We start from the raw sequence: 10,391 nt of genomic DNA on the forward strand, positions 1-10,391 counted from the left end.
TGTCGGCAATTTAGACGTTTACACTATTAATTATGGTGTACTTCTAAGAAATTGTCAGTTTCCTGTATCCAGTTTCCTTCAGATATTCACCAGAAGCTTTCTGCTTGAATATTTCTATCCGTTCTGTCAATAAAGTCTGGAATAAACAAGAAATATTTCTTATAACCCCGACCTCTGTCTACGAAGTGAGACATTAACATGTTTCACTAAAGCAATGAACCGATATTTTATAGACTGAACAATTATTTTTGCTTAAATATTTCAGGATAGAAAAATTCACGCAGAAAGCTTCCAATGAAAGTCTAAATACTAAGGATGCAGACACACTACCTGTTAGAAGTACAGTACGCTTTAACTAACTATATAGGCCCTTTTCTACAGGGTAGTTATAATTAAAGTTCCGATTTCACAATGGTCTGAAATAAGAACCACTTGTCAGAATGACTTAACATTATGCGTGAATATCCGTGAAGCAATGAAATTTTTTTGTTTGTTGAAAAAAATTTAGTTAAAAAATTTGTCGTAAGCGGAACAATTCGTGCTGTATTACGGTGGAACGCAATACAAAAGTAAAAAAAAAAAAAAAACATTTACGAGCAACATAACAAATGTTCAATATGCTATCGTTTGCATTCTAATGCAAGCTGAAATTGCAAAATAACTGTTCAACAACAGATCAGTGTTTCTGTAGAGATATTGTGGATAAGATACGTCATGCTGACTTTCAGTTCTGCTCAATTTGTAATGAATGTGTCCATAAACAACGTTATTTATGGACACATTCCTCCGCATTTGTTAGGTTGTTCCTCCACATTCCCTATTCCTCCGCATTTGTTAGGTTGTTCTAGTCTTTCCGGTAGTTTCCTACGTTTGCATAGGATTTAGCATGTTGCCGTTTCTACTAACGCCTATATATCAATACTTTCCAGATCTTCCAACAAGGATAGTATTTCAATTTTTTATACTTTCATATAACAGGTCTTATAGTTTTGGTAATCTAAGGATTATGATACATTAACTGCACATTAATTAGACTATAATTTTCAAATTGCAGACTTACACATTACCGCTGTCACTCTCTGTCCGTCAATCTCGAGAACAGAATTAGATAGATGAAAATCGAGATCACGTATTAAGGGGGGTATATGTCAGGTTTAAGCACAACTGATATCCCATATGTTTACAGAGATTCATTTAATTCTTTTTGTTTCATTTGTTTGTGTAAGGATTGCCCAAACGAAAAGTGAACACATGTCAGAACCGGCAAATACTTATTGCAAATCTAAAAGAAATATTCATGTTTGTTTAGGCAAAGCATCTCACAAGTAGATCGATGCCCCTCATAGAATTCTGGTGGCTGCTGGTAAAAAAATTCTTCGACCTTCTCCTTCATCTTATCGTCCACATGAATCTTTGCCTTCGCAAAGCTTTCTCGAGAGGTCCGAAAATGTGAAAGTTGTAGTGCGAGCTGTAACTTTTCGTCTGCACTTCTGATTATGTTTTCCACAACACAATTGATGCAGTGGCGATTACGGTGTGCCTGACCCGTCTCGGTTTATCTTGAATTGACTTGCGGCCTTCTCTTTAACTCTTATACCAATTATTCACTGTTGTTCGTCCTAAACAATGCTTACCATAAACGTATTTCATTGTCTACAGATTTCGGCACTCCTATTCCCTTCAGCCAAATCCGAAAAAACCGAATCTGTTGTTTGATTCTGAACGCTTCCACCGTAACTAACTTAACATTAATCTGCCAATTACTGGAGATAAAATCTATTCCCGCCAATATTACTTAATGCAGTCTCTGCTTCGCCTGTGATGAGTTTATCCACCTGCAAGCTGGCCCACTAATTGCTACTTTGCACGATGAAATATGATACGTGTCCGTTTTTCATTTGGACAACCCTTATAAATATGTTTGAAAATCAAATAACTTACTTTGTTTTGATTTTTTCATTTTCTTTACCAGTGTCATCTAAATCTTTAGAATTTTAATGAAAATCATTTCCCAATTTTATAATTCTATATTCAAACTTTTCTAATTTTTCCATTATTTGAAATAAAGATAATTGAATTTCAGTGAGAATTCGGTTTTGTGAAAAAAGTTGATGAAAAATTTTGTATAATTCAAGCTAAGCGAAACTTCAAAGCAGTGTGTTTTGGGATTTTAACTCGTCATTTCAAAGTGAAATGACGAGTTAAAATCCTAGTTTTTCCCTTCTGCTCACAACAATTTCGTCGATTTTGACAATTTTTCCAGGTCCATCCAATTTTTGTTCCGGTAAAATTAGACAATGGAACAATCACAATGTGTCGTATGAAACTCGCTCAGTCAACAGCTGTTGGACTACTCACGCCCACAGCCAATTCAAAGTGAAAAATACTACTACAGTAGAGTCGAAAATCGGCATCAATTGGGGACTGGGGTTGTTCAGATTAGGGATTTGTTCCGATTACGGTCTATGTACGAATAAATATATTAACCTGTCCGATGTTCAAATTTTTCTCCGTTGCGTGTCGCTTCGCGTTGAATTTTCGTCGATTTTAAGCCTAACGAAAATTTTTATAATAATAATCGAGGCTATCATATCGTTAAAAATTATTTCTTTATTTTGTACAAACAAAATAAATATATTGAAGAATATAAAAACATGAAAATTATACTTTAGAACTAAATTTAGTATCAAAAACGTTCGATTCAGCACGACACAGTCCGACTGAAAATCGTGCCAATTATCGGGCGATTCCGATTACCAGGGTGCCGATTTCCGACTCTCTACTGTATTTTAATAAAACACTGTATATAACTTACATTGATTTCGTACTGTCCAATTTCTCCTAGTTTACTGTTCTGTTTAACTACATATTTAAACTGTATAAGTTAATAAAGTACGTTTTGAAAAGTATAGTGTTCTTTTGTAAAGCCCACCCAAAATGCATGGACCTAATTCAAATATTTTATTACTAATCATTTCTAAGTTTAAAGACGTTGAAGGATTGACCAATTCTGAAGTTTGTTTTGAAAAGTTTTCATATGAGAAAGGTAACTTTAAATTCGTACTCGAATGCCGCTGATTAAATACTTCTTTTGATTGTGATGAGTGACATTCTCCATTATAAACAACCGAACCCACACTCAGCAGAAAGTATTATGGGTATATTTCAGTATGCATTAAACAGCACTTTGGTGAACCGCGATGTACAAAAATGTGCTCAGATATTCACCAATGGACCAAATTATTCTTGTTTAACTTGAAATCTGAGGAAATAGACTATCACGAAACAAGAACATCTTACCCCCCTTATTAACTCTTAAACCCTTACTCCGATCCGCACCGAATTTTTCATGCTTATTCTCTGGGACTTTGGGGAAAATATAGACTTTCATTAAATCCGGACACCCCACTATTCCCCTGATTTTATCTCAACACTTTGCGATAAACATAACAATTGTAAGCTAAAATAACCACATTTGGGTTAATGTTAACTATGGTTCCAAAATGGCGGCTCGTCTCCGATTCCAGCAAATAAAAGAAATGAAACAGTGGGAACGCACGTTCTAACCTAACCTAACCTATTCTAATAATTTTGTTGGTAATAATTATGGTAATTTATTAGGTTAAGTTAGGTTAGAACGTGCGTCCCCACTTTTTCCCTTCTATTTGCTGGAATCAGAGACGAGCCGCCATTAACATTAATCCTATACCTATATATACAGTAAACGTCAAAATTCTCCCAAATTTTGTACATACTATAGAAAAATAGCAAAACTATTTGATATGCGAAAATAAAAGGAAAGAAGTCAGCTGTAAGGTTATTACAATATTCACATAATAGCAAAAAATTTAAATTATTTCAATATTTTAAAAATATTTAAGCTGTATAAATTCTGTTTGTTGCATCGGGAGGATTTTAACGCATAAATTAATTTGGTAAAATTGAACTTAGGTAGTACCTTCCGGTCGCCATCTTGTTTATGAACGCGACTTCCACAAACAAGATGGCGACCGGCTCAGCTACTTACTACATTGGCATTTAAAAAAATAAATCTTTCACTCACCGTTGACATTTTAAATTCCTATTCTCCGATTTATTCGGTAAAGAAAACATTGTTCGGATGATTCTTTCGTAATTTTTCCATCGTAAAAACTTTTTTCACATTATTAACACACATGTCTACATTCTTCCTCTTACGATTTTCGAATTTGTTGGTACTAACTTCAGGGCTGAAGGTATAATATCTGGCTTTTTCCAAACTAAAACACCTCCCACTCCTGTATAAAACTTACTCGTATGCTGAACAAACAGGTCGAACTGTTCTCCTAGTTTTTCCCTTCTGCTGACAACAATTTCGTCGATTTCGACAATCTTTCCAAGTCCATCCAATTTTTGTTCCGGCAAAATTAGACAATGGAACAATCACAATGTGTCGTATGAAATTCGCTCAGTCAGTCAACAGCTGTTCGACTACTCACGCCCACAGCCAAACAGGTGAACGTACTGTACAGTTCTATGCAAATTAGATGCCAAAAGAACGAAAAGTAGTTCCCCAACAAATTTTCCCAAATTTACGTTTAAAAAATTACTTCAAATGACGAACTGTTCGTCTTGCATTTATGACATCTGAAGGAAACAGAATCACGATCCTTTTGATAATTTACAACCATCACATTTCGAACAATCTGCACGTGCAGGTTGCAAAATAAACTTTATGGCAAACATACCAACTGATGAAATTCTCTTGTCAAAATTAAATTCACGATATTCCGATACTAAAAAATGAAAAAAATTCCTCGAAGTACACTTTTGCCGAGAAAATTGTTAATGTTATCCAAACTCCGCCATTATAACAATAAACGAAAAAATATCAAATGTAAACTTCGAAAGAAATGATTCACACAACAATATATGAATTTTTGAATCTGAATAATTAAATTACTCTTAACAAAGTTATAGAATTAATCTAGAACCGAAATTACTTTAGAATTCTTGTAAACTAAAGACAACGACGTCTAGATTAACTTTCAAAGCACGCATGTTGTCGAGATTCGAGAAGTGCCGCCATAGAGAGTACTTAAATCCACTTTTACTATTAATTTGCTGTAACTTCAACGTTAAGCAATGTAATTTCGTGCATATTAACGAGATATTAGTATATAAATCTACAAAAAAAAAAAAAAAAAAAACTGCTGCTTGATATGCGTCATCACGAAGAAGCTTTGCGGTGAGAAGAAACTCCGTATTGTGGGCTACTGAAAAAGTTTTCGTTGAGAAAACAGCATTAGAACTTGGTGTTGGGCGTTCGATTTTAGCCAGAATAAAAAATATTGAGCTACCACATCACAAAATTTAAGAGCTGGCAGCAGGACCAGATTAAGACCTATAGAGGCCATAAACACTTAAAAGATTTTAGTGTTCCCATAGATATGTAATTCAAAATATAAACAATAAAAAACCATAAAATAATTTTTTTTAATCGAAATTAAATAAAACTTACAGTAAGATGGAAATAAAGTTTATTTTTTATATTCCACTTTATTTATATTTGAAAAGTTTACTCCTACTTTTTTAATTGCGAAATCTTTGATCAGATCCTCAAAATTAATCTTATGTAACACATCTGCTTCTATACCTAATATAGATAAGGCATCAAGCCTGCCTTGTTGCATAGTTGTTCTGATGGGATTTTTAATATACTTCAACTGAGAAAATGAACACTCAGCTGAACAATGGTTTTAAGATTTAGTAGACACTCTGATAATACAGTGCGATTTAAAATTCGTTCGCACTGGGCGCTTCCAGGAACGAAATAATGACCAAAGACACAAAGTAAATTATGACGTCAGCAAATCAGCCCAGCCACTTAGGGGCGAAGACCCTTTACCATCGCACTATATAATCCATACCTAGCTAGCGTGGGAGAGAGAGAGATTGCCTATTCAGAATACAAGTAAAATACGCCGTTAGTAGAAAGGCAATTGCCGAAACACAGTCTAAAAGAAATAGAAGATAGAAGAATCAATATATAAGTTATATTAACATAATGAAAACTTTTATAAACTATTGAAAAGTTTAAAATATTCTAAAACTGTTATATATTCTAATGTTTCTAAAATTTTAAGGAAAGATTTCAAAATTGCTGCTGTTGCCATAGTGTGAGAATCGGGGTTAAGCGACGACGGGAAGGTGAGTCCCGCTCACGGGGTCTGTGGATGGCAATTTAGGTGACAAAAAAAAAAAAAAAAAAGGAACATCTCGAGTGGGAGGTCGCGGATAAGTCGATAAGGTGTTGGCCGTGTTCGAGTAATCACACATATTTAAGATATTAAACCGATTTAATAAAGATACTATTTAAAAGTTACATATACTAGTAATAACAACAATAATGATAATAATAATAATAATCAAGTAGCAAATATAATACACCAAGAGCTTGTAAAGAAACACAAATTAGTAGACATCCACGAGCCATACTACAAATACATTCCACAGACAGTATTGGAAAACAACACGCACAAAATGTACTACGACAGAGCCATAATCACAGATAAAACAATTTACCACAACAGACCAGACATCACACTCGTTGACAAACACAATAAAATCACATACATTATAGACATATCCATTCCAAACACTCACAATATACAAAACGCATGTGCTGAAAAAATTAGCAAGTACACAGAACTCGCCCAGGAAATAAGGCATCTGTGGAGGATGGATAGGGTGCTTATTGTACCTGTTGTTCTCTCCACTACAGGTGTCATACCACACACACTACACAAAAGCCTGGGCACATTGCAATTGAATAAAAACATATACATCACACTACAGAAGGCCACTATATTGAATACATGTCATATTGTGAGAAAATTCCTGAATACAGACACACACACTGATACACTTCTTTAATTTCTGTTTTGGTTACTATGCCTTGACTTTGGTCCGGCATAGTACACAGCCACCGGTGTTAACCGAGTATCTCTCACTTAACCCAACATAATAATAATAATGATAAAGATAATAGTAATGACAATAATCCTTAACGGAATTTCTAATAAGGCGGTTAGCGGGGTTACGCCGTACGTATTCGCGATCAAAGAAAGGCTTTTAATCCCCTTTCTCTATCTATTCTAAACTAGACCTAGATCAACTGAGGGAAGAGAGAGACTCTCTATCTGTTGTCGTCTATCTGACCTCGCTATCTGTTGTCGTCGGCGTCAATTAGTGTCGAAGGGACGGAGGATGAAAGTTGGTCAGTCCTGGTCTGAGGGCTTTGACGTCATCCTTTCTAACGGGGGTGCGAGCCCTTTTTATACCAAATTCAAGGGGGTGAGAACTGTCATACTGTCAGGATTTATACGCACACCTGTTGGTGCGTTCATGTCTGGATCTGGCTAGTACGGACGCCGGCGATCGAGAAGTTTGTTTAAATTATAGACTTGAGTACTGTGCAGAGGTGAATTTAAAATATAAATTTCTATAGATTTGACAGCTCTCACCCATCAATTAGCGTCTAGCTGACAATAATTTCTACAATTTGGTCGACAATCTCGATATTGTTTATGTCAGATGTTGCGCTCGACGACGAGCTAGGTGATTTATTGCTGTAGCTACGTGTCACGTGCAACCAAAGGGGGATGAAAAACATCGCCTATTCCCGTCTTGTTGACTCTATTGTCTATCGAGTTACCGTAATACAAACGATTGTTTCTTTCTTGTTGATATATATATTTTAACAATTATTTCGAAGCGATAGTTGCGGTCGTTGACCTTGGAAGACTTCCTTAAAATTCTTACTTAAAATTCTTACATAAAATTAAAAGGTTTATAAAAAGAGCGATACTATACAAAAAGGGAAAAGGGGGTTTTAGACCCTCGCAATAGCATGTGCTTTCCATCTGGTATCAGAGAGGGGTCGTAAGACGCTTTCATTTCCAATACAACCTTTAAGGATTTTCCGTTGACTGCTTGAGGCTGGTAACAAGGTATAGAGTAACTGCTCTGTAGAGAAGAAATTAACTGCCTCTGACAGCAATCAACAACACTTCGGCCAACCAAATTTAGTGAATGAGCTGCACAGGTTACATATATAGCAAACTTATTTTGTTTCTAAAATTTTTTGCTATATCCCCTTGTAACACCCAGACATGTTAGCAGCATTGTCATAACACTGACTCCTAAATTTTGAAAAGTTTAGCCTACAAACTTCAAGTAATGCAACACCTGATTTGCCATTTCCTCACCGGAATGGCTTTTCATTTCCAGAAAGGGTAAAAAGCGTTCAATAGGCTGTCTATTTTTTAAGCACCTAAGTATAACACAACTGATCGCTGCGTGATAGATCCGGTGTTGAATCAACTGACAAACTAAAATAACCAGAGTATTTTACTTCGTCAACAATGAGCGCATAGACCTTTTGTGCCATTAGTTGAATGATTTTTTCACAGGTGGTTTTGGACAGGTAAGAAGGATTTCCTTTGCCAGAATTTCCATATTTCGAAATGTGACCCGCTAAAAATGGATCAAACTGGCGTATGAGCTTTAGCAGCTCTAAGAAATTCCCATTTTGCAATACTTATTTTCTGTTCCTCGAAAAACCAAGCTACATTCAGCTAACATACGAATAACATGAACTATGGCATGCCTCAAGACATGTTCCCAGCAATTACACTCTTTCTGAATTTATTTCTTCAACTGTTGCCCCAATCCCGCACCTTGTCTGTGAGTTAACTATATTAGCATAGAGTCTCGGTGAACAGTACTTTTTTCAAATATCAATTACAATAGTATTTGTCCAGTACTATACTCTTCTCTTATAACAAAATTTAGGAGCAGACAGTTTACAAACAACAATAAACTGACCCTATTGATGGTGTAACCACTCTATTTTATATTTCTCACTATTGGCTCTTGTCCAAAAATAAAAAGAATATTTTATTTGAGTTATTAAACGGCAATCAACACAGAATAGTTACACATATCATAGGCAAAACCATACGGACAATTTAATTCCCGGCTTACAGCTGAATCTTGTGCTTTTGTGCTTTGTGTTTAATATAAATAGATTTTGTATCAGAATTTGTAAACTGAAAAGTAGAGTTGCTGGGGCGTGTTATAAATTAGTAGCCCGCAAAGGAGCACGCAGCACATAGATGCAGGCTGCCTTGTATCACGTGATAAAATTAACAGTCACTACCATCACACCACCACCACCACGGCAAAAATTGCACATGGAGATATTACCAGCACCACGTAAATCGACAGACATAATGAAGTACAAAATCAGTTATCTTCACCAGTCCACCATCATGCCATAAATAAACAATACAAAATACACGCATTAGTCAAAAGCAGCACTATAAACCATTTGGCCATTTTCACGAATTTTACGACATTTCATAAGCACTTCCATAAAATTATGAAACATTAATTACATTATTTGTTGTCAGTATGTTTGCATTCGTTTCACCGAATGCGGGAATGTTGCTCATTTGATGTACCAATTCAGGAATTTGGCAATATTTCTGCCAAATTGACAAAATTGGCAATCGCATCAAGTGATATTATCACAGAATTGTAGCAAATTTATGAACTTATTTATTTAGGAGCGCTTTATTTTATTTCGTTTTCATATACATTTTTTTCGAGTTTCTAATTTTGAAGTTTTTGTTGTGAATATCGGTACAGCGTACGAATTATTACTATTATGTATGCTTAAGACTTATCCAGCATTTAATGTAAACATGTACAGTACGTAATAAACATCATTAGGAAGTATAAAATATCATTAAGCTTCATATAAGAAGACAATACTAAAATAAATCTTCGCCTAACGTTTTTTAAGTCATAACTCAAAGAGCGAACAAAAGTCGATTCTCATTGGAGAACGTATAAATGGCAATTTTCCAAATTAGGCCTATTTTGTGGAATTAGCAGTTGATTTGCCGATTTCACGAATTACGCAAATTTTTTATTAGTTTACGAAATGTGCAACACAACACAAAGCATAATTATGATGTAGGCCTATGCCTGCTAGAAATAGTACAGAAGTTAATCAATTGTTGTATTAAAAATAACTACAGCTCTGTGAAAATATGATGAAATGAAAATAAGCTGCTTTTTAGAGTCATTAGAATAAATAAATGATTTATATTTAATAAATATCACCTTCAACCTTGAAATGTACCAGAGTTTATGGCTCAAAGATTGTATTTTGCAATAGAATATTTTTCGAACTTCTTCGTTGAATATTTTATTGTATTTTGGCAATTATCTAAATATCGATAAAATAAACTTAACATTTAACTGGATATACGCGTTTTTAAAATAGCATTTTACAAATAATTTTAAAAAGGATAATCAACTTGAAATGCTAATTATAACCT

The sequence above is a fragment of the Centruroides vittatus genome, unplaced genomic scaffold (assembly GCF_030686945.1).
Source record: "Centruroides vittatus isolate TY-2023 unplaced genomic scaffold, ASM3068694v2 contig_595, whole genome shotgun sequence".
NCBI classification, from domain to species: domain Eukaryota; kingdom Metazoa; phylum Arthropoda; class Arachnida; order Scorpiones; family Buthidae; genus Centruroides; species Centruroides vittatus.